Genomic DNA, 25,680 nt, shown 5'->3' with positions numbered 1-25,680 from the left:
GTGACATGCTGTAGCTCCACAGGGAAAGGACAAAGGAAGCTTCATATCCGGAACCTTCCCAGACCTCACCTCATTTGTCTCTCCCTTTGGTTAGTTCTGATTTGTACCCTTTAAATTAATCATAAGAATAGCACTTTCCTGAGTTCTATAAGTTATACAAATCAATGATTTAACCTGAGGAGTACTGAGAACCTCTGAATTTAGACAGCTGGTCAGAAGTGAAGGTGGCCTAAAGACCCCAAACATGTGGCTGGTGTCTGAGGTGAGGGAAATCTTGTGGATGACTGTGCACTTAACCTGTGCATTTTGGCCCAACTCTGGGTAGTTGGTGTCAGAAGTCATTGCACAGCCCCAGCTAAGGTCCAAGCTAACTGCAAGCATCAGCCATCAGTCATGAATAAGACTTCATCTGACTTCAGTACACAGTCATCAAGTTATCCCTAGACTTTGGGTCTTCCAGTTGATGCCCTAGACAATGTGGGCCAGAGAGAAATCATCCCCACTCCATCTGGCCCAAATTCCTGTCCCACAGATCCATTAACATAATAAATAATTATTTTATACTACTACATATTAAGGAGATTTATTACAGAGTGAATGACAACCGGAATGTATTTTTGTACCTGGGAGTGGGATGGAATTGTAACAATATGTAAAACATGAGGCAGTGGCTTTCTGACCAAGTGGAAGACAGAAGGTGAAAAGTTGAGGAGAGTTAGTGAAGAAAGTTGTTTGTAGTGTGAAGGGGCAGGGACAGAGGATAGATTTCAGGCAGAAATGACATTAAAAAAAAAATTTTTTTTTTCATTTTTAGAGAGAGACAGAGAGCATGTGTGAGTGAGGGAAGGGCAGAGGGAGAGAGAGAAAGAGAGAGATAGGGAAAGAGAGTCCTAAGCAGGCTCCTCACTCAGCACAGAGCCCAATGCAGGGCTCAATCCCACAACCCTGGGATCATGACCTGGGCCAAAATTAAGAGTCAGACACTCAACTGACTGAGCCACCCAAGCACGCCAAGCAGAAATAACATTTTGCACACAATATTGGGCAAAAACATATGAAGTTATCAAGCAATTTCAAATAATTTAATAGTGCCTGGTTATTTTGTTTGGAAAGGAGAGTAATGCAGTAAAAAATTATGGGGGAGAGGTGGGCCTCAGCTTAGGAACTGAGGTGCCTATATGCTATATTGAAGTTTTATAGAAGGACACCGGTAAGCCATGCAAGATTCAATAGGGAAATGATAGGATTTGATAAGCCTTTTGGAAGGATGAGCTGGAGGAAATTTGGAATCTGGGCTGGAAGGCAGTGATCTCAGAGGTTTAACATTATGCACACAGTTGGAAGTCGCTGTAGGGTTTATAGACATCTAAAAACATATTAGAAACGACAGGGTCATTTTGAAAAGCTAGTTGCATCCATTCCTGTAGTAATCATGACAAACCCAGTGTGACTGGCAGCCAGAATAAGGGAAAAGGGGGTAGGTGGTCATAAAGCAATAGAACAGGAGGATCCATAGCATCTAAAGTAGACAGCCTTCTAAGATGGCCACAATGATCCCCACCTCCTGCTATCCACATCACATTGTAATTCCTTCCCCTTGAGTGTGGCCTGGACCTAGTGAGTCCTTTCTAACAAACAGAATGTGGCAAAAGTAATGATGTTACCTCCAAGATTAAGTTGCAAATGACTGTGGTTTCTGTCTTGCTGGAACTCTCTCTTTCCATTCCAGCTTGTTTGTGCTGATGAAGGAAGCTGGCATGATGTGAGCTGTCTTCTCCACAGAGAGGTCCATTTGGCTGGGACCTAGAGGCTGCCTCCAGCCAAGAGCAAGTGAGGAACTGAGGCCCTTGGTCCAACAGCCTGGGAGAAACTGAATCCTGCCAACAAGAGCATGAATGAGCTTGGAAGGGGATCCATCCCCAGTTGAGCCTTCAGGTCACAGCAGCTCTGGCCAACACTTTGATTGTACACTGTGCCAGAGGACCCTTGAGGAACCTTGAGCCAGAAAACCCAGCTAAGCCACCCCCAGATAACTGACCAGAAATTGTGAGGTATCATGTGTTTGTTGCTTTAAGCCACAAAGGTTTGGGGGTAATTTGAAAGCAACAATAGATAACTAATATAGCATTGAAGCCCATGATTTCTACTCTACCCCTAGCAATATTACAATGATACTTAAAAATTTTTTTGCAACATTGTTCTTTATACATCCCTAAATATATATGGTACATTTGCTTCAAGTTATGGTGAGTAAAAACAAGTTTCATCTTGAAACATTTTTGAAAATTTAACATCTTAAAGAAATTTTTTTAAATGTTTACTTATTTTTGAGAGAGAGAGAAACAGAGTACAAGCAGGGGAGGGGCAGAGAGAGAGGCAAACACAGAATCCAAAGCAGGCTCCAGGCTCTGAGCTGTCAGCACAGAGCCCGACATGGGGCTCAAACTCAGGAACTGTGAGATCATGACCTGAGCCGTAGTCCTAGCTTAACCGACTGAGCCACCCAAACGCCCCTAAAATTTAACATCTTTTGGAGTGATTAGAGAAATCCTGTAATGTCCCAAGCCCAGGAAGTCTACAATTTTGGAAACTGGAATGGGTTAGGAAAGATTATATTCTCTTGTTTTCCAAAGACATTCAAATACTAGCAAGTTTATTCCAAATGTGTTACTAATAATTTTCTTAATTGAAAACTAGAGTGTACAGAGGGCAGTCTGCAAGCTGCAATAGGCCTAAAGAGTCCAGAATTGTAAATAGGGAGGGTGTGGACCATTAACATCTTACAATTATAATTCTTTAATTCTGTGTGTGTGTGTGTGTGTGTGTGTGTGTGTGTGTGTGTGTGTTTTAAAGCAAATACTCTCACAGTGTGGTGAACAGAATAATGGCTCCACCAAAATGTTCACCTCTAATCCCTGGAACGTGCAAATATGTTACGTTACATGGCAAAAGGAACTTTGCAAATGTTATTAAATTAAGAATATTGAGAGGGCGCCTGGGTGGCTCAGTCGGTTGAGCCACCGTCATGACCTCGCGGTCTGTAAGTTTGAGCCCCGAGTGGGGCTCTGTGCTGACAGCTCAGAGCCTGGAGCCTGATTCTGATTCTGTGTCTCCCTCTCTCTCTCTCTGCCCCTCCCCCACTCATGCTCTGTCTCTCTCTGTCAAAAATAAATAAACATTAAAAAAAAAAAAGAATATGGAGGTGGGGGGGGGGTGCCTGTGTTGCTCAGTTGGCTGAGCGTCTGACTCTTGATTTTGGCTCAGGCTGTGATCTCACAGTTCGTGGATTCGAGTTCTACATAGGACTCCTCACTGGCAATGCAAGTCTGATCAGGATTCTCTCTCTGCTCCCCACCCCAATTCAACAGATAAACTTTAAAAAAAAAAAAAAAAGGATATTGAGATAGGAAGATTATCATGGATAGCCTGAGGTCTAGTGTAATCATAAGTGTCCTTGTAGGAGTGAATCAGGAGGAGCAGAGTCAGAGAAGGATGTGATGATGGAAGCAGAAGTCAGAATGATATGAAGAAAGGGTCACGCGTATCTCTAGAAGAGGGAAAAGGCAAGCAAACGGATTCCTCCCTAGAGCTTCCAGAAGGAACATGGTGCTGTAGGGAGATCTTACAATTTCTGATCTCCAGAACTGTAAGATAATACATTTACACTGTTTGAAGCCATTGAGTTTCTGATAACTTGCAATAGTAAAGCAAATTTGCAATTTGTAAAGCAGCAACAGGAAGCTAGTGCATATACTTTACTTCTTTCGGATCTAAATTTGCTTCTTATTGTAATCAGGCTATATTTTCAAATCTAATTAAATAATGGCATTTTATTACAGAAAACCAGCTGACTATCAAAATCATTTGGAAAACTTTTCAAAAATACATTTCCCTAAGCGTCATCCCCAGGGATTCTAAGGTGGGAATTATTGCTACAGAATGAGTATGGCTAGAAGGGAGAGCCCCCTCTAATGGGGTGGGTGGTTAAAGTGTAAATGGCAACTTTAAGCCCATTTATGGTTAAGATATATTTTTAGTGAGACTTTTACGATCAGACTATTTTTTAAACCTATTTTTTTAATCCTAGGTTTCCTTTTCCAGCATTCAAAGATTTCCCTTCTGATGATCTCCGATGAATGAACTTGGCTGCAAGCATTGCAGAGAGAACCTGATTGCAATCCAGTGATGGTAAAACAAAACAAAAACCAAAACCAAAAACCCTTTATGGGACTGAATAGGTACTGACACAGATATACCAGCACCACAGTGGGTAGAAGATTGTATTAGTGCCCTGGGGCTCCCATAATAAAGTACCACAAACTGGCTGGCTTATTGTATTACAGTTTGAGGGCCACAGTCCAAAATCAAGATGTCAGCAGGACCATGCTCCCTCTGAAAGCACGAGGGAGGCATCTGTTCTGGGTCTCTTTCCTAGCTTTGACAGCTTGGTTTGTGGCAGCATAGCTAAAATCTTCACATGGCATTCTCCCTGTGTGTGTCTGTCTCCAAATTCCCCCTCTTTATAAGGACACCAGTCATACTGGAATAGGAGCCCACCCTACTTCAGCATGACCTCAACTTAAGTCCTTACATCTGCAAAGACCCTATTTCCATAGAAGGTCACATTTTACAGTACTGAGGGCTAGGACTTCAACATATGAATTTGGGCAGGACACAATTTGACTCAAAACAGGGATGTAGGTCCTGGGAGACTGAAAACAAGGCTTGTCAAGGAGATGGTGGGGTAGTAACAGCTGCCTTTTTTTCTCACAGAGACTCTCAGAGTAGGTGCTCTTCTCTCTCGCTCAGAGATGATGAAACAGAAACTGAGGAGGACTAGGCAATTTCCCTGAGTTCGCACAGTTAGGGGCAGAGCTGGGTGCCTGCCCAGGTTTATCTGGCTCCAGAGCCCAAGCTTTCAATCACTCTGCCACCTCCAGGAATAATCACGAGAGCAAAAGCCCTGGTTTGTAGGCCTAGTCCTGCCACAAAATAACATGAGACATGTAATGAATCATTTAACTTCTCTAGGGCTTAATTTTCTCTCCTGTAAAATGAGCCTAATAATAATATATGGGGAAGTACAAGTGCTTCATAAACTGTAAAGCACCCTGCCATTGTAATAAGTGTTATTAAGAGCAGCATCAGCATAAGGCAAAGACAATTAACATGTTCTCAGTGGAGAATGAGGATAGATTTCTCTTCCCTGGGTTTTTAGACTCTGTATTGCTTTTATGACCCTCCACCTTTCCTATGTGGGCCTCTCCCTCAGTCCATATACCTATCGTCTCATCTTTCTCTTAATTCAGACCTCCTGCCTTGAGTGAACAAATGAATTCCAGGCTCCTTTTTGTTTTGTTTTAATGAAGCTTCCTAAATTAAAATCATTGTTTCATTGAGACAGTTCTTTGGGTAGCTGAGAAAAAAATATAGTGTCTCAGTTCAGGCTGTTAAAACAAAAGTACCATGGACCCAGTGGCTAATAAACAACAGAAATTTATTACTCACAGTCCAGGAGGTTGGGAAGTCCAAGATCAAGGTGCCAGCAGATTAGGTATCTGGTGAGGCCTGCTTCCTGGTTCATAGATGGCTGGCTTATTCCTGTTTCCTCACATGGTAGAAAGGATGGGGGAGCTCTCTGGAGTCCCATTTATAGGGGCAATAATCCCATTCATAAAGCTTCCACTTTCATGAGCTAATCTCTTCCTAATACCATTACTTTGGGGCTTAGGATTTCAAAATATGAATTTGAGGGGGATACAAGCATTCAGTCTATAGCCTACAGAAAATGGGGTATTGGATCTCTTCAGAAGCTTGTTAAATTCTCCCCCATTCTTTGCCAGTTGAATATCTACTATCAAACTGCAAAAGGGAAACACAACTAAACAAAAGACCAATTTACCCATTTGATAATTTCAGGTAAATCTATTTTGTTTCCTTATTTAGCTTTTGTTCACTTTTTTGGATATCAGCAAAACAATACATGTTCATTATTAGAAGGATTAGAAGTTACCCAAAATAGGAGTGCCTGGGTAGCTCAGTCAGTTGAGCATACAACTCTTGATTTCAGCTCAGGTCATGATCCCAGAATCATGGGATCTGGCCCCACTGCATCCATGCTGAGCGTGGGACCTGCTTAAGATTCTCTCTCCCCCTCTGCTCTACTGCCCTGCTCTCTCTCTCTCTAAAATAAAAAAAATAATGAAATATAAATTAAAAAAAAGAAGTTACCCAATACATACAAAGAAGAGAAAACTTAACCAATAATCTTATATCCAAAAGAAAGAAGCCATTAACATTGTGGTTATTTGTGAAAAACTGGACTTTTACTGAACATTTTGCTTTTTAAACTTAGTATTATGAGTATTTATACATCTGTTAATATTCTTTAAGAACACAATTTTTAATCACTATATAATATTCCACACGTATTTTCCCTATTGTAGAGAGATTGTATTCAGATTGTTTCCATGTTTTTGCTCCTCTCAACAGGGCATAGAAGGAAATCCTTTACTTAAATGTGCACATCTAGTTATTTACCTAAGATATGTCCTGAAAGTGAAATGATAAGGTTGGAAAGCTTTCTGTATATAACACTGTATCAGTCAAACAACAGACACTACTGTGAGATTTGATTACAAGGTGTTGGGCAGCCCACAGATTTGTCAGGAAAGTTAGAACCTAAGGCTTAGGTAATGGGCAGCAATGGAGGAAGGCTGGGCAGCCAGAGCCCCAGCCAATGGCTCACTATTGACCCAGTGCAGCAAGAATTCCTCTGCTACTGCCACTGAGGCAGAATAGGAGCCTGCACTTGCTGCCACTACTGGCCCTGGGCCTGGACATCAGACACCATGCTGGCATCACTACCTCGGCAGCTCCCGGAAACTGGATGTTGCTGTAGCAGCCAGAAAGAGTTCTGCTCTCTTCCAGTTTCTAGGCATGACAAGCAATAGATGCACAATCTTGGGTCATTACATCTGAGTGCCCAAGCCTAGAGGCTGGGAATGAGAGTAGCTGGTGTGTGTACCTCTCATAGGAAGGGATGAGCCCTGCCTTCCAAGACTCACAAGGTGGGAGAGCCCACTCACTGCCGGTTTGATAGACAAAAATTAGTATCTTCGTCTTAACTTTAATTTGTAGTTATTTGTTTGCTAGAGATGATGGATCTTTTGGATAGAACTATTGGTGGTTTGTATTTTTCTTTTGTTAACTCCTTAATCATACCTTTTGATGCTTTTTCTGTAAGAATATTTCTATTGGGGTATATATATCTGTCTTTTTTGTGAGTACTACTTTTAGTGGTAAGACCATGAACACATTGACAGCCAAATCTGTTTTATCTTTTCCCCAATTTGACCTTTCACTTCACTTAGGAATTTATAATTTTAGAAAAAGTTACATCTACCACCTTTTCTCATTAGGGTTTCTTACTTTGCTTTTAAACTTAGGCCTTCCCTAATCAGGAGTTAGGTAAATATTCACCTATATCTTCTGGCTAATGCAAATACATCTAATTTTTAAATCTTCAGGTGAACTGGTCAGACTGCCGTAAAGTTGCAGAAGGGAGATCTACATCCTAGAATAGGGGAGGAATCCCCCCAGTATTCAGTAGAGGTAACACAGGAGGGGTGTTCTTTTTCCCTTCTGACTCCTGAGCGCATGTGAAAGCCTACTGTACAAACTGTAGTTAGAAGTAGATAGGTTAGTTAATAGTGCATTCTACCATGACCTTACTTTGGTGAGTTTCCATGTTGTTAGAAAGTGAAAAAATGAAGTGGCTTCTTATTCAGAGTAGTGGAGTTTTATTTTTTTTAAGGCATACTATTGTATAACTATCTGACATTTGAGTCTCCATAGCAGAAACTCCCTTTATCCCCAGACTATATGTGTATGCCCTCAGCATGGTGGGATGGATGTAGGAAAATACTGAAGAAGATTTGGAGAACATCAATGCTGCCAGACAAAGACAGTGAAATATTTAATAATTACTTGTTATTGACTGGAAGAAGTGGCTCCTGAATCCTTTCCATGTTGTTGTTGGTATTGCAAGAGCCAGTAACTGGCTCAGTGTGAAGAACCGAGGGTGGGTAAGTCTGGGGAAATGCAGCAGAGAGCCCTCCAGAAGGGCAGCAGAAGAATCCAAAACTCCACAGGGAACAGGTGCAACTTTAGAGTTCTGAGAAACAGGCACAAGAACTAATAGCCAGAGGATTCACTTCAGGAACGGGGTGGGCGTAGCCGTTTTAATCGCCTCCACTTCACCCCATCAGTAAGGGGAGGATTCCCGCCCTGGGATTATGGGCATGGCTGTGACACCTGACACTGAACAGACGAGATCAACAGCAGTTTATTGGTCATATATACTTAGCTTGGGGGAGGAGGACACTCCATGCCACACAGAGTCACATGAGGGTTGCACTTGAGGTCAGGGTGAACAAGTGGGGGCTGTGGGAAGCAAACTTTGTAGTATCAAGACAGTGAGGTGCCCCCTGGCTCCCAAGGAAGGATGTGATTGGCTTGTTTGAGTAATTCTGTGGGCTGACAGGAAACTGAATCCTGCACACGATGAATGATAAACAGGTGGTGTGCCTGGTCCCCATGATGAGGAGGGCTGTTTGGCTAAGAGACATCCGCATGAAGAGACAAGGGACGGGAACTTGCAGTTAGGCCACCGGGGAGCCTCTGGACTTTATAACATCTTAAAGCAGCAAACAATATTGAGCCTCCATTTCAAGCCTGACACAATAGCGCTTCAGGAGATTGGTTGGTGTGGGCTCTAGTGGTTAGAAGGAGAGAAAGTCAAATCCTGGGCAAAAGTTACTTTATGCCTTCAGAAATCAGGGATCTCAACACCAAATGGCACAAGCAAGACAGATTATTAGGACAGGTTGGGAGTCAAAGCTTTGAGCTACGAAGGATCCCACCCGTGGTGGCAGTCAGGAGACTGCTTGTTGTCCCAAAGCAGTGCCTGGTGCTGTGAGTAGTGAAGACAATGCCTATGTGTAACCTAATCTGCTCTCCATAAAACATACGTATCCTTCAGCCAACAGTGAGCATGTTGCTCTGTGAGAAAAGGAGAATGCAAAGTCTCTCTCTGGAGACCCACATGTCACTCAAGTGATGGCAACAACAGAAAGCAACCAAACAAACTTCTGGGGGCTTCCCAGGGATATTTTGTCATAGTCTGACATAAGGTGCTGGGGTGGTACTTTCCACAGAAGCCAGCCGTATCTTGGACCTGGAGTTAGCAGCATAAAGTACAAGGTCCACAATATTCAATGTTCCATGAAGTATTTGATGAGCACTTACCAAACACCCAGAATTCCACATCGGTTGTATAGGATAGAATCCCTTCCCTCAAGGAGCTCCTAATCTGCTCGGCGGCATAACAAAATTTTTATATGAAATGACAACATTAAAAAGCATATAAATATGTTGAAGAGCATGGGGCAAAATGTTATAATAAAAGTCAGAAAATTTTCCTTATAATTGTATTGCTTGTATTCTATACTTTAAATAGCTTACCATACAAAAGACATCATATGGTGAAACACTTTCTTGACCTGTGAGCTGAATCTCTTATGTACCTACAAACTAATAGTGGCTAAAGTTTCTTCATGCCTTAGAATGTGTCCGTTTTACTCCAATTATTTACAGGCACCAGTTAAGTAGGGTTCGGTAGAGAAGTCTCCTCACTCACTTTGCACTTTGTTCCAAGTACACTGTTTGACAGCCCTTAAGCCTGACAGTGTTCAGTCTCTCCGAACTTTCAGCCAACCTTGCTGTGGCCATTTTTCTAGCTCCCACTGAGACACTTCAGAGATACCTAGGGGAGACAATTAGAAGAATACATTGAGATTTGGTCATTTGGATGTTAAGTTGGATAAATCTAGAAGGTATAAGTCACTTGGAGACTTTCCTAATATATTGTTTCTTGTTCCAGACAAATTCCTATCCACAAGGGTAGAGTTTGAGTCAGACTGGGTGGGGTTCTGTCCTTGCCATCCATAGACCTTGATCATATCAATAGCCCCAGAGAATTCTGCCCCAACTCCAGGTCATTCTTGATCCTTAGGTCAGTGGTGAGCAGTCTTGCCTGTCCTGCAGTCACCTGTGGGCCTGTAAATAATATAAGCCCAGCTCCTATCCTCAGAGATTCTGATTTAATCTGGGACTTGTGCTACGAAATCCATGTGTCAGGGTTGAGACGAAGACCAGGCATCTGCTTTAATGTAAAGGGAAAACTTCAAACAGCTATAACTGATCAATAATGTGATCCTTTCTGTGAACTCATTGTTACTGGAAGTTTCCCAGCAGAGGCCAAATTTATGAACAATTACTTCTCTGTCTCCATCATAAAACATAACTATACCCTAAAGCACCTTTTTACATTGTCTCATTAATCTGCACAAATGCACTGTGGGAGAGGTGTCATCATTATTCTCATTTTACAAATGAGAAAAGTGAGATGCAGGGAGCGTAAATTATTTTTAATATCATGAAGGCAGAACTATTGTGAAGATAATTCCTGATCTACTACCCCTCGTGGCCTCAATTCTGAAGACACACCCTGGCTCAGGGAGATGGCTGATAACCCAGACCACCTGTCAGCCCATTCAGGAACACTTAGGTCTAACTGGAGGTTAGAGTGGGTAGAGGTAGGGTCACCAGAGCCAGAGATTACACAGCTGCAGACTTTCTTTGCTAGACCCTTCTGCTTACCCATCTGGGCCCTTGATTTCTTCTGCTTGGTAGTCACTGAGGAAATAATTACCATCATTTATTAAGGACTTACCATGTATCCAGGATTTTGTGAGCTGATTTATATGTGCTCATTTAATCATTGCAACAGTCCCAGCAGGAAGGTATTAGATCCATTTTAAGATGTAGAAACTGAGGCTGAATGTCTTGCCCAGGATCACATAGCAAGACCATGAATCAAATTCAGATCTATTTGTTGTGAAAGACTGTGCCCTACAAAGAGGTCCCTCTTTGGGTGGCAAGGTTCCGAAGGGCAGTAGGATCTACAGGAGTTAGCTGCACCTTTAGAGTCTCCCACTATCTCCCTATGGAAGCCAATGGGTATTCACATGGCTAGCCCAAGGGAGCATCCTGAAGGCTAGCTTCAAAGATGACATTTCATTGGGATATCTCCAACTGGGACCATTATTAGATTTAAGGAGCTCTAGGATTCCTGGAATTTAACTGCCTTTAGGGTTATAGCTGGTACAAGGCACAATGTACTCAGTTGGAAAGCATAGTGTATGTGTGCACACCCAAGCACGTGCATGCACACACACGATTACATGATATAGAGGATGTCAGGAGCATGGGGTTCTGGCCCTGTCTGCCACTGTACATTTAAGAAAGTCCAGAGAGGAAGTAGATCGGACCTAGGGATTTTTGAGGACATGGTTTTACTTATCAGATAAAGCTTTAAGTCTAAAAATCCTAAAACCAACTCCTCCTTGCCTCACCATCCAACCTCAAGCACTTTTTGGCAGCCATGAATCTCCTCGGGCATATTCACATCACCAAAAACTTTCTCTAAGGGCTCTGGGGCTTCCCAGAGGGGGTCTGGGGTCTGCAGCACTGGCATGGAGGTCCGTGAGATGACACAAGGCTTCTGCTCCTGGGGCATTTAAAGGCCACTGCCACCTTTCAGGGTCAGAGCCACGGGAGCATCAAGACCTCCGAAGGGCACCCTGGTCTTCCTTTCCGAGCTTGGGTGTACAGCCTACTTTAAAGCATTAAATGGAAAATTGTGTCCACTTTTGGCACTCATAATTATACTCTGAGTCCTGAAAGGTGCCTTTTGGTGTCCCACTCCAGTGCTAACACTTAATGTGACATGTGTGTGTCATATCCTCGGGCTGTGCCCTCCCCAGGGCACAGAAGCATTTAGGAACTAGGTGCTCTGGAGAGGCTATGCATGACGGTACAGGCAGCTGTCTCCAGGGCGTTATATTAGCACAAGGCTTTGGACTCAGACAGACTTGAGTTTAAATCCTGACTCTGACCCAAATGACTGTATGTTCTTGGGAAAGTCACATGCTTCTCTGACCTTTGTTTCCTCCTCTGGAAAACGAGGGCATTGATGCCTGTTGTGCAGTTACCTGATAGAGCCTCTGCCTGGAACCTGGCAAGTGCCGAGTGGCACAGAGGTAGTGTGATTTTAGTGGCACTGGGAAGGACCCTCAGGCCAAAACAAATCTTTTCCCAACCAACTTCCTGACTATATCTGGCCTCCACCCCCTCCACCTCCAACAGGGGGAAAGCTCTCACTCTGCTTCTTGAATGGCACCATGCTTTCTCCTAATGCCAGATATTTGTCCCTGTGTTCCCTGTTCCTAGAACCTTGTTCTTCTTGTACTTCCTACCTGTTCATCTGGTTAGTATCTTCCTTCAGATGTCTTCAGTCATTGGCTCAGCCACATCCTCACCTGAGTGATTATATTAGTAAGGTGGGAGAAGACATACATTGTTTAAAGAATATAAGCTTCATAACGGTGCCTGTTTTACTCACTGGTGCCCAGCATACACTGTGCCTCAGTGACTGTTGGCTGAAAGAATGACAGAGGTATTTGTTTAACCTAAAGAAACACGTTTCTCACAAGGCTAGTTCCCTCTAAAATGATGTTATTCAGAGGGCACAAAAAAGACCATGGTCAGATAAGTTGGGACACTGTGGACAAAACAAAGTTAGACAGGTTCCTTCTCTGTGGGACTTCTCAATACTCCAATATGATAATGTGTATTGTGAATTTCTGTTAGGAGAAGGGTCAAAACCAAACAAGGAGCTACATTTGTCATTTACACCCCACTGTGAATGAGTTTAATCAAAACCTGGCCTGGGAGTGAGTGAGTAAGTGATGAAGTAGAAGTTGTGGACTCTGAAGATGAGGAACTCTGCCTCTCTGCCGCCTGCTCCCAAAGTCAGAGCCCATGGGCTCCTGGGAGCAAAATCAAGTCAAGTCTTATACATCAGAGGTAAGGGAACTATTCACAACTCCCCCTTCACATCTGAATCTTGGCCCAGCAATCTCAGCCAGGACCCGAGTTCTCTTTATTTCTGTTCTTACCAAAAGACTTCTTTCTTACATCAGCTATGGAGGGATTTTATCTGTTTGTCATCTTCAATAAAAAGTGACTCCGGCAACGTGGTGTAAGGTTGATGTGTCCCAAGAAACAGACCTGTTCTCTGTCTGGTTTTGTTTTCTTTTATTGCTTTTGAAATCTCGCATTCCTCTTTTCATTGCTGGCTTGGGCTACAGGGCAGTACTGGTTTCACTCAAATGGAATATCTATTTGGAGCTGATTGAAAAAACAAAGCTGGCTAAAAGAAGGGTCAGGCCAGTCCTAAAGACAATTGCAAAAGAAATAAAAGGGCGACATATAAACCAGACGGGTATCCAAAACTTGGTTGGTTTCTATATTCCCAATACTGACTTCTGGGAAACTGTGTTTGAGCACGAGCGTGGGGCCAGGCCTGAAACCTCACAATGGAGGCAGCGTGTGAATGAGGTTGAATAGAACAGAGCTGAAGTGCCTGCTCTGACTCCTAGTGCTCCCAACACGTCCCCACAGTGACAGGGACAGTATTGAGAGGCACAGCAAAACTGCTAGTAGGAAGGGTTTGTCTCCAGCCCTTCTTTTCCACATCTAGCCGGGGGACTCAGCCTGCTTCCTCACTAAAGGTTCCATTGCTGCTTCCTACCCCAGCCAGCTGGAGGATCCCACTTATTTCCATCCCATTCATTCAAGGTCCTGGTCCTGCTTTTAAAACTAATGGTTTAAAAATATGACTTCCTCCTATGTAAAGTAGTTGGATTTTAACAAGGGTCTTCTGGCTGACACCAGACAGTGGGAAGTCAGGCACTGGGTGGATCCTTCAGGGTAGATTGTCCTTCAGTTCCCTTCGAGGGCTGCACCGAGGCAGCTGTCTGCTCTGGCTTGGTAAACCTGGCACAGTGACAGGTCTCTGCTGTGCGGCAAAGGTGGGTGAAAGGGCGGCAGTGCACCAAGTGGGACCGAGAATAGAAAACAGCGCATGGAGGTGGTATTTTGTCCATGGATTGGGGATTACTATCCTAAGCAGCCAGGATTTTTCCAGTAGGGTTTTACACAATAAAATAAACGTGTTCTGCACTTTTAGTGTTTAAATAAACATGAAGGATTTATTTCTAGCCATAATGTAAATTGGTGATGTGGAAAGTTATGGAAAGAGAATGCATGCTAAAACTTCAGACCTCCTGGTTTCTGTCACTGCTCTGTGTGCTTAAACAACACTGATTTCTACATAAATAACTTACCTCTTATATAATATCTGTAAGATATTTTATTCTAAGAATTTATCCCTTTTTTAAAAAAGATACTGTTAATGTGAACAAAGTTTATGGAAACTAGCATGAGTAAACCAAGGGCAAAGTGCAATATCTACCTATCTATCTATCTATCTATCTATCTATCTATCTAATTTTTTCCTGCCACTGGAGTTTCTGATTTCCTATAATTTGTGTTTAAAATTATAATTGGACACTGTGACCCAAGATATACATTCCTAAAATATACCCTGGAATAGTGGCTTTCTAACCATTTTTTACTTTGACCTGCAATAATAAATCTATTTTAACTTGTAATCCAACACACACACACACACACACACACACACACACACACACTAAAAGTTTAATGAAACAAAGCTTACATTTACTTGTTACATGCAATGTACTCTAGCATTTTATTCTATTCTCTTCTATTTATTTTTCTTTCTTCTTTAAAAAAAAAATATTATTACTACCCACCAGCAGATTGGGACCCCCAGTTTGAAAACACTGCCTTAGAGAAACTCTTGCATACATATGTAAAAATGTTCATAGGAGGACAGTTCAAAGTAGCAAAAAATGTAAGAAAAGTAATCCGGCTGATGATGAACATTGTGGATAGAGTAGTGAAAGGGGTAAAACTTGGGTTGTGGCATTAGGAAAAGACTTTCTGAGGAAATGACATTTAAATTTAGACTAGAAGGCAAAGCCTGGAAAAGAGCATTATACACTGAGCAGGCCTTGAATAGCAAAGAACTTGGCACTCTCAAGGAACTCTGTCAAGCAGAGACAGAGGCTAATGTGGTTGGGTCACAGTGAGCCAAGTGGAGAGACATATGATGAGATTGGAATGGTAGGAGGGAGATAAATTAGGTAGTGCTTTATAGGCAACATCAAAGGTAGCAGATTCTTTTACAGAAAACAAACTGATGGTTGCCAAAGTGGGGTAGGGAGTGGGAGGTTGGGCAAAACGGGTGACAGGAAAGGGAGATACAGGCTTCCAGTTATGGAATCACTAAGTCACAGGAATAAAAGGCATACCATAAGGAATACAGTGATATTGTAATAGCGATGTAACTGGACAGATGGTAGCTATACTTGTGGTGAACATAGCATAATGTATAAACTTGCCAAATCACTATGTTGTACACCTGAAACTAATGTCACATTGTGTATCAACTATACTAAAAATAAATACCTTTATGGTGATGAGCACTGAGTAATGTATAAGATTGCTGAATCATTATATTGCATACCTGAGACTAACATAACTCTGTATATTAGTTATACTTGAGTAAAAAATAAAGAAAAAAGAAACAAACATAGCAGAGTTTTATCCAAGTACAATGGGTAGCCATTGAAGGGCTATTTCAAAATGGGAAATGACATGATTAACTTTATCTCTTCAGTCATTGCCTGGCTCTTTTGTGAAGAATCGATTAGAGAAAAGATTAAGGAAAACCAGGTAAGAAGCTATAGTAAAAGTCTTTGGTGGTTTAGATTGTTGCTAAAGTGGAAACAACTAGAAGTGAATTGATACAGGGGATATTTTAGAGGTAAAATTGATAGGACTTGATGATGGCTTATTTGGGATTGAAATTGGGGTTGAAGGAGAAAGAGGTGAGATAGGATTAGGGCTATGTCAGGGATGATGCACTCAGTATTCTAGCAAGACCATCTGCAGAAATGAAGATGTCATTTATTGATGTTTACATCAATACCAAAGGGGGAAGCACATTTGAGTGAGTAAAGATTAAGAGTCTGATTTTGTAAATCATAAGTCTGAGGTGCCTGCGAGCCGCCCAAATAGAGAGTCAAGTTAGCAATCACTTATGCAAAGGTGGAGCTCAGCAAAAAGATCGGACTGGAGATACACATTTGAACGTCAACTGCCTATACACATGAGATCATTCTGGGCTGACAGAACAGACCACAAGAAGAGGAGAAAGACAGGGAGAGAGCCACAAGGAGGGCCAATATTCAGAAGCAGTTTGAGAAGGAGGAATCAGAACAGGAGTCTGAGATGCCATGGCCACAGGGTGCAGGAAGCCAGGAGGGTGTGGCCTGATAGGAGACAAATGAGAATGGTTTAAGAACTGGTCAGTAATCAACAGTGTCGAATGCTGCTAAGAAGTTAAATATGATAAGACTGAGAAGTATCTGTTGGATTTAGTGACATAATTGTCACAACTGTAAGAGTTGCTTTTATAGATTGGTGGTGTCGAAGAAGAAAAGGAAGCAGAGATGGTGAGTGCAGTAAGTCTTGTGAGGCTTGGCTGGAAAGAAGAGCAATACAAAGAATACAGGCAGGGGAGCTGGTGTCATCAAGGGAGGTAATTTTTTGTTGTTTGCTTGAGGTGGAACATAGAAGAATGCTGTTTGGAAAGTTTGGGTGCAGAGTAAGAGGCTAAAGATGCAAAACAGAGAGGGTAACTAACTACCAGGGCAAGGTCCTCAGTTGGCAGGCAAACCACATGTGGCTGAATGGCCTTCACTCAGAGGAAAGACATCTCTTCCACTGTGGGAAAAGGAGAGAAAGAGTGTGTGGGGGTCCAGGAAATTCTGTGGGATTGACGGTTGGGAGGCACAGTCTGATGAATGCAATATTCTCTGTGAGAAATGAATTAAGAGGGCGAGTCAGTTTGGGACACTTTGGTTGCAAATGACAGAATACCCAACCAAAAGCCGCTTCAACAAATAAAGGTTTAGTTTTCTCCCTTCACATAAAGTCCAGGGCTGAGCAGTTAGAATTGTTTGAAATGAATACCTTAATCTGAGAGGATGGAGACAGCTTTACATCCTCATTTGCATTTAATGAACTTACTGTCCTAAACTTGTACCTAAATAGAAATTCTACTTTCCACAGTACAGTCAAATCTGTTTTGTGCAAATTTACAGAAAATAAGAGAGAAAGAGGAGCAGAAGATAATGGGCCCTTGTACATTCAGGCTTACAAAGGATCAGTAATGATTGTTGTCAACAGGACTGCCTAGGAATGGCGCTCTCCGGGATTGTACAACGTTGTAGCAATAGGTGTGAAGTGCATACTAGAATCCACTGCATGTTTCTGTTGGGATAGTCCAAAACATGTGCAATGATGGTAGGTCTAAATAAACTAGTAAGTAAGTGTTTGATGCTGACAGCCAGTTGGAGATGTTCACTTGAGGAAAAAATGAATGCGGATTTACAACACTCAATAATCTTTGGGTAAATAGTAGTGAAGATGTTTTCCTACTAGTCTGGACAGATATATAAAACATTAACTTTGATTCCTGTTTCTTTTACTCTAAGCTGTATTGCTTACCTGTGAGAGGTCAGTATAGAACTTTTCACCTCTTCCTCCTTGAAATCCAACAAAATATACAACTGAGGACCATCTGTAGACACAGATAAAAGGAAAGTATTCATCTGATGCTTTTTCACTACTGTGAATGGTGAAGATTCAGAGACTAGCTTTCCTGCAGATCGGTACTGGCCAGCATGCTTTTTTACAATCTTGAATACATGAATCCAAGATAGAGAAATCCTGGAATCTTGCCACAGATAGAACAAGGTACACCACCTTCAACATTTCTTATACGTTATTAAATGAAAATTGTCATCCCTCCAACTGTCACACTCTATATCACAATTCAGAATATTTTGATATGGGTCAAATGCCCCATTTCTAAACTTATGCATCACTTCTAATGGAAATATGTTATAAAGACATGAATTCCTATCATGAGTTTATGATGCCTTAATTAAAGAAAGCTTCTCTGATAACATTTCAGACTTACTGCATCAGAGCTTGCAGCACTGTACAATGTCTCAAAGTAAGACTTTAAAACAGTGAAATGCATGAATTTCTTTATTTCTTTTTATTTCTTTTTTCAAATTTTTTAATGTTTATTTATTTTTGAGAGAGAGAGAGACAGACACAGCACGAACAGAGGAGGAGCAGAGAGAGAGGGAGACACACAATCTGAAATAGGCTCCAGGCTCTGAGCTGTCAGCACAGAGCCCGACGTGGGGCTCAAACTCACAAACTGTGAGATCATGACCTGAGCCGAAGCCAGACACTCAACCGATTGAGGCACCCAGGCGCCCCTAAAAAAATTTTAACGTTTATTTTTATTTTTGACAGGGAGAGAGAGACAGAGCATGAGCAGGGGAGGGGCAGAGAGAGAGGGACACACAGAATCCAAAGCAGGCTCCAGATTCTGAGCCGTCAGCACAGAGCCTGACACGGGGCTCGAACTCACAAACTGTGAGATCATGACCTGAGCCAAAGTCGGACGCTCAAACAACTGAGCCACCCAGGCGCCCCATGAGTTTCTTTTATAAAGTCAAAGAAGGAATTGCCAGAGGGAGGTAAGAATAGAGGACCAACAGGACATTTTCAGGTGGATCAGTGCAGAGAAATTTACACAAGGTAATTGAGGATCAAAGCTCATCTTCCCTCGGAAAGGCTTTGTGTTCCCCTGAAGGTTCACATAACAGGCTAAAAACTGCTGGCTTAGCCCAAATGTGATTCCATGTCACTGAAACAAAACCAGGATTTCATAAATAAGGACAAATCAACAATGTTTGCAACAGGTGATCTTCTGAGACTGAGGGAGTCAGAGAAATAGTAGTTGGGAAGAACAGGAACTCAAACTTTCTAGAGAACAAAAGTAAGATTGCTGGGCCATGTAGACTACCCACTGAAATCTGTAATTGAGATTTTACTGTGATACTAACCTGAATTGGTTTTTTGACTTTTGTGACAATACTCAGTTGCTCAGGCATCGACACAGGGGAGGTGGATGGTGAAGTTCATCCAGGACTGGGGGCCTGTAAGTAGATTCTATGAAAGAAGAGGTTGAGTAAACCTAGCATATTTGCAACAGGGTAATTATAATGATGAGCCCAGGAATCTAAGCCGGTATGGGGGAAGGGAGGCCAAAAGTACAAACAAAAACAAAACAAAACACCCCAAAAAACCAAGGCGCAAGGATCCATGGATCTAAAAGCTCAGTAAGGCCAAGTGAGAAAGCTGGAGGGGTGAGATCATGAATAAGAAATGGGATGTTTGAAACTGTGATTTGTGAGGTGATGAATGTTTGGCGGTAGCAAGTGCAGAGTGCAACCAAGGGTGGCTGTGGAGGAATGGAGATAATCAGGAATCAGGAGGTAAAGGAACTGAGATGTAGGGATGCTGGGTAGGTCATGCCCTTGCATAATGAGATCTTCAAGGGTAATGGTGGGAGCCATGTAGACAGGAAATTCCTTCAGTTGGTGGGAGCAAGAAGCAAAAAGGTGATCAGCAGAGTGTTATTACAAGGTGGGTAGGGCATGTCTGTACAGTGTGAACCAAAGAGCAGAGGTGTGTGTTTTTTTCACTTATTCATTTTGAGAAAGAGAGAGAGAGAGAGAGAGAGAGAGGAAGAGGCAGAGAGAGAGAGGGAGAGAGAGAATCCCAAGCAGGCTTCTCACTGTCAGCACATGAGATCATGACCTGAGTCAAAACCAAGAGTTGGATGCTCAACCAACTGAGCCACCAGGCACCCTGAGAGGTTTTTGTAAGAGTGTAGGATGAAGGGGAATAGTGTGAAAGTGTCTCTGGAGAGCGAGAATACTTCCACTTCCTAACTCTGAGGGGTCTGGTGTTCATCAGATCGCATGAGCTCTTTGTATGCTAACCAGGATTCCACTTGCTCTCCTACAGTTGAAGCAACTTTGTGATTGTTTATAGTTCTCCTGAGTGCTCTCATGGGGTTAACCCTGAAACTTTGCATACCCAACATTGAGAAATAAAACCAAAGTGGAAAAGATGCAGTTAATCCTTGAAAAACACAGGATGCTTGAACTGCAGGGTCCACTTATATGCAGATATTTTTCAGTAAATATATGTACAGTACTGTAAATATATTTTCTCTTCCTTATGATTTTTTTTTCATTATTTTCACAGTTTATTTATTTATTTTGAGACAGAGAGAGAGCATGAAAGAGCAGGGGAAGGGCAGAGAGAGAGGAAGAGAGAATCCCAAGCAGGCTCTGCATTGTCAGCGCACAGCCTGATTCTGGGCTCAGTCCCACGAACCATGAGATCATGACCTGAGCTGAGATCAAGAGTCAGACTCTTAACTGATTAAGCCACCCAGGCACCTCCCCGCCTTATGAATTTCTTAATAATATTTTCTTTTCTCTACTTTACTTTTTTGTAACAAAAGAGTATATAACATACAAAATGAGTATTAATTGGTTATTGTTATTGGTATTGGTAAGGCTTCCAATCAACAGTAGGCTGTTAGTAGTTATGTTTTGGGGAGTCAAAAGTTATATGTGGATTTTCTGCTATGCAGGGATCGGTGTCCTTAACCCCTGTGTTCAAGAGTTGACTATATTTAAAAATTCATATTTTCCAAATGCATGGTTGCTTATTTTATAGAGAAAACAATGAGAAGTTCCCAACATTTTTCAATTTTCAGCCACTGTTTTGATACCCCTTTTTCCTGGGTTTAGGTAAGATGTAGACCTTCTCACTCTGTAGAAAAATATTGAAATATATGTATTTTCTCAAATTCTACCAACAGAATAATTTTGGATTCCATGGCCCATACTTACTTTTCCTGTACTTACATGAACATAGTGCCAGGCACAGAGTCAATGGCTAACAAAATATAGTCCTTCTCCCTCCAAGGAGATTAATATGAAAAGAAAGATAGTGTAAACTGCCATTAGATACCACATTCATTTGTTTATCCATCCATACATTGACTTATCCATCATTTATCTATTCATCCACTCATTAGCAAACATTTATTAAGCATCCAATTTGGGTGTAACCCTGCCTTAGCAACTTTGACCATGGTGTACCTGTGGAGATCCATAAACTATAATTATGGGTCTGATCAGTAATTTCTGGTATTCTTTAAAGTAAAAAGTACATTTTATTAATACTTGACATTTGATAAGAGGCATGCATGTGACCACAAAAATGCTCTAAGAGGCAGTATAATGTGGCTAAGAGCTGAATTTTGAAGTCAGATAGATTTGGATTCAATTAGACTTCAGGCAAGTTTAATCTCTGTGCTCTTCAATTTCCTCATCTGTAGATTGGGAATAACACTTATCTCACAGAGGTGTTGGAACTGAACACGGTAGTATCCATATAGTGCTTAGGAAATGACGTGATGCCACTGAAAAATAATTATTATGCCAAATAGAAACAGACAAGACTGTACGTCAGCACTCCATCACTTCCTCCTTGCCTTCCTTACTGTAAAATTCAATAACAACCATTTTGAAAAGAAAGGGTATGAAAACACAAGTATGCACACAAATCTGTGAACCTACAGGCAGAGTGGAGCGCCCACTCTGAACCAAGGGGTTCTTGTAGCTTCTGTGACAAAAGGCTATCTTCATTTTACCAAGGAATGAGCTGTTGAGAGCACTAGTCATAAAATCCAGGTGTCTAACAGAATTTGAGTTACTTTGGTGAGATTCTTTACCTGGGGCTGAGAAAGCCACTGGTTCAGATCTAGCAGTGTCAGAATTTTGCCATGTGTCAATTAGTAGGTGCTTCAGCAGCAGCCATTGTGGCTTCACCTGATAATGATAGCAATGAGTGGAGGTTGTTAATTCCTCCATAATGTAGATTAACTAATGCATCTGCTTCCTATTGAACAGAGCTTTTTAACTGCCTGCACATTGGAATGGCTGTGGAGGTGTTAAAATGTTCTGATGCCAGGTTCTCACCCCCAGAGATTCTATTAACTGATCTGGGATGCAACCTGGGCATAGGGATTTTTTTAAGGTGCCCAAGTGACTCTAACGAACAGGTGGTGTAGAGAATCCTGGCCCCGGAGCTTAAGCTTCAACTTAGGTCACAGAAGAGTTCCCATCTATATTGTGAGAAGCAGATGGTCCCTGTACACACGTACACACACACACACACACACACACACACACACACACACACACTCTCAAGCCACCTGCTATCCTTGCAACCTCACCAAGAAACCACAGATTTCATGTTTGGTTAGCAAGGTGGCAGAGTGCAAGACTAAGCTTCTCTATCTTGTTGTTTAGCACCCTGGAGCAGAGCTCAATGCATTATATCATTCTTAGGCTTTTCTCCTGGGCTACAATTATGAAAGTGCCATAGGCAACAGTGCCATGGGCTCTCATCATATGAAAATTCATCAGAGTCTGTTCACAGGCTATGGTGAAGACAGGACATCATGTGGATTGCAAGGTCCAGATTAGGCTGGAGAGAGGAGTGTATGCTTGCTTAGGTCATGAATGGGAACCACTTGCTTTGCTCAGAGCTGGTCACAGTTGTTTCTATGGTCTACACTGTGGAAAGCTGCTGATGCTCATGAGGGTAAACAATTGCTACAGTGGAGGCTTCAGATAATTGTGTGTGTAGAAATCTCTTGGGAGACTTGTTAGTGTGCAGATTCTTGGGCCTTGGTTCCTTTCCCATTCTGATTCATTAGGTCTGGGACAGGGTCAAGGAATCTGTATTGTAACAGGTGCCACAGGTAGTTTTCATGCAGGTGGTCCAGGATCCACTGATATTTGAGGACCATAAGCAAATTGGTTGTCAGTTATATTTAACAAATCAAAAACACGAAGTTGCATTGAAGGCGCATATAATCTAGTTGCTGTTAGAAGATGTGTGCATATGCACGTAAGAAACAAGGACCTTATAAGAGGAGATAGGATATTTACTGCTATTCAGAGATGCAAACCAAGCATGTGGGAACTGAAATGAAACAGATGTCACATTTGGCTGAGAGGATCAGCAAAAACTTCATGAAGGAGGTAGTACTGAATTGGACTTGGAAGTATAGATAGGCATTCTGTAGGTGGCAATGGGATAGAGCAGAGAAGAATATTATTGTACTGGAGATGTCAAGTATTTCCTGCCTACCCATAGTCCCTTCTAAGGAGACCTGGTGCACCCACAGCCCTAGCTGATTGGACAGTAGATCTCACCCTCTGATCAGAGTTGATTGGACCAAGTATTGCCATCTGATTAGGGTGAGCCCACTTATAGGCTTGCTGGCTATCTGCCTTTGATATGGCCTGCTCACAAAAATGTGCTCTTCTCTTGGGAATAGGGGACTGGGAAACTGAGAGACTGAGTGACTAAAAAGAAAGGTTATGTCAAGGTAAGTTGTTTGGAGTTATTGGGAATTGTTTTGGGGCATAAAAAAACCCAATTTGTGTTTTGGAGGACTTTCAAAATTGCTATTCAGTATATTAAAGTATACAACTTTATTAAACTAGGTTTAGTGAAATATAATGAAGTGGAATGGAGGATGGATTAATGATGGCAGGGCAATTAGGAGGTTACTTTGACCATATAAGGAAAAATTAATAATAACAGCTAGCATTTATCTAGCATTTATTAGATTCTAGGCACAGTACTTGACAGGTATTATTTCATTTAATCCCAACAACAGCCTTATTAGGTAAACACTATTGGTATTCCCATTTGAAATGGGAAATGAGGCTCAGATGAGCTAAGCCACTTGCCCAAGGTTATGGCTTATAAGTAGTGGAGGCAGAACCAGAGTCTGAACTTCATATGCCTAATTACAGAACCTCTGCTTTGAACTAGTACTCTATGCTCCCCACTTGGCAAAGTGAGGGGCTTATGGCAATGGTGACAATGGGCATGGAAAGAAGAGCATGATGACTGGAGGCAGCATCTACTGCAGCATTGGCATCTATACAATCATGGAATGTTGGGGTGGAAACAGATCTTAGAGATCATTTAGTACCATAGCCTTTCTATAGACAATGCTTTGAAAAGGAGAACATTTCTTCTCCTGTGAGTTCATCAGGCTACAGGCAAAGTTTTAACATGGGAATTAATGTCAAGGAGAAGGGAGAAGAAAGAATCAACAATACTTCCAAAGTTTGGCATCCAGATGGCGAGAGAACAGAGGCAGGATCATGTCGTGATGCTGAGTTTGAGGTACTGATGGAACACAAGGATGAGGATGTCCCATAGACCATAGGCTAAGTTTAAAGATTGGCTGAAGTCATAAGAGAGGGTGAGATCATTAGAGAGATCTTAAATAGAGAAATGAAAGTCAAGACAGAATGAGAGACAATGAGGGACATAAAATAATCCACAAAAAAGTATAGAGAAGGAATAGTAAGAGAGATAGGAGGAAATTCAGAGAGTATATAGTAACTAAAGACAATATAAAAGAAGTTTCAGGAGGGAGAGGAGCCAGTTTCAAATGCTACAAAGGGTTAAGGGAGGATGCAACTCAGAAGGGGTCTTTGCATGATGAGGACATCTTTATCAGTCAGGGTTCGTGGTGGCAAGCAATACAAACCAACTCTGGCTAACTTCAGAAAAGGGTGCGTTGGAAGAATATTGGATAACTCAAAACAGTAAGAATGAAGAACCAGACTAAGAACACTGGCAGGAACCAAAGAAGCTGAGAATTAAGGAACATGATTAGGGTCTTGCCCAAGGAAAGGTCTCGTGAAAAACTGCCACAGGCTCCCCCAGTCTGAGGTATTCACTGCATTTAACCAGAAAGTTCAACCTCACCCTTGCTTCTATGAGTAATTTCTAACTGACCCTGTCATTGCTTCATTCTTTCCGAAATCAAAGTTCCTTTTGCCTTTTTGGCCAATTCTATTGGCCAGACCTAGATTATATACTCACATTCCCATAAGGAGAAGGATAAGTCTGATCCTCTTCAACTTGCATAAAGGGTCAAAGAAGTCTGTATCTACTAAGCTTCATGAATGGGAGAGTTGTCACATATGAAGGTAGTTCTGTGCTGGATATCCGCAAATGGCCATCACATCACTTGGAACATTTGAGACCATCGTTGCAGAAAAGGTTTTAGTGGCAAAGACTGGTTAAAGAGTGAATGAATACTGGGGTGCCTGGGTGGCTCAGTCGATTAAGCATCTGACTCTTGATCTCAGCTCAGGTCTTGACCTCAGGGATGTTAGTTCAAGCCCAGCACTGGGCTCTGTGCTGGGTGTGAAGCTTACTTAAAAAAAAAAAAAAAAAAAAGAGTGAATGGATACTAAAGCAGTTTTAGCTATAGTATAAACTATTCCCCCAAAAAATGAAAACAAAGGAAGAAACCCTTTAGAATGGGAAAGCCAGAGAAAATTTGTCAGTAAGGAAGGAGGCTTTCATATAGACAGAGAAGTGATATAGGTCTCATTTGCCACTGGCTTTTCAGCACCTATGACAGGAAGAAGGAAGGTAGGAGAGGGAGCAAGAAGAGAGAGAAAGAGATGCAAGAGAACAAAGATGTACACATATACAGAGCCTGCTGGGGAGGAGAGAAGATCCGGTTGGTTCTAGGCACATATTTGTTGGGTTCCTATCACTTTCATT

General features: G+C 41.9%; 1 long non-coding RNA gene across 1 annotated transcript; it reads right to left on the bottom strand.

The window, feature by feature from the left end:
* Positions 1–6,389: 6,389 nt before the first annotated feature.
* Positions 6,390–19,776, bottom strand: LOC132669937 (uncharacterized). Its single transcript, XR_009606297.3, has 4 exons — positions 19,047–19,776; positions 17,629–17,701; positions 12,381–12,443; positions 6,390–9,826 (listed from the first exon to the last, which is right to left on the bottom strand). It is a non-coding gene; the product is annotated as an uncharacterized LOC132669937 (long non-coding RNA).
* Positions 19,777–25,680: the final 5,904 nt, after the last annotated feature.

This window comes from Panthera onca, chromosome B3 (assembly GCF_046562875.1).
Source record: "Panthera onca isolate mPanOnc1 chromosome B3, mPanOnc1 haplotype 2, whole genome shotgun sequence".
In the NCBI taxonomy this organism is placed as follows: Eukaryota; Metazoa; Chordata; class Mammalia; order Carnivora; family Felidae; genus Panthera; species Panthera onca.
Note: the sequence above shows the minus strand (reverse complement) of the source record. Positions and strands in the feature narration are given on the sequence as shown.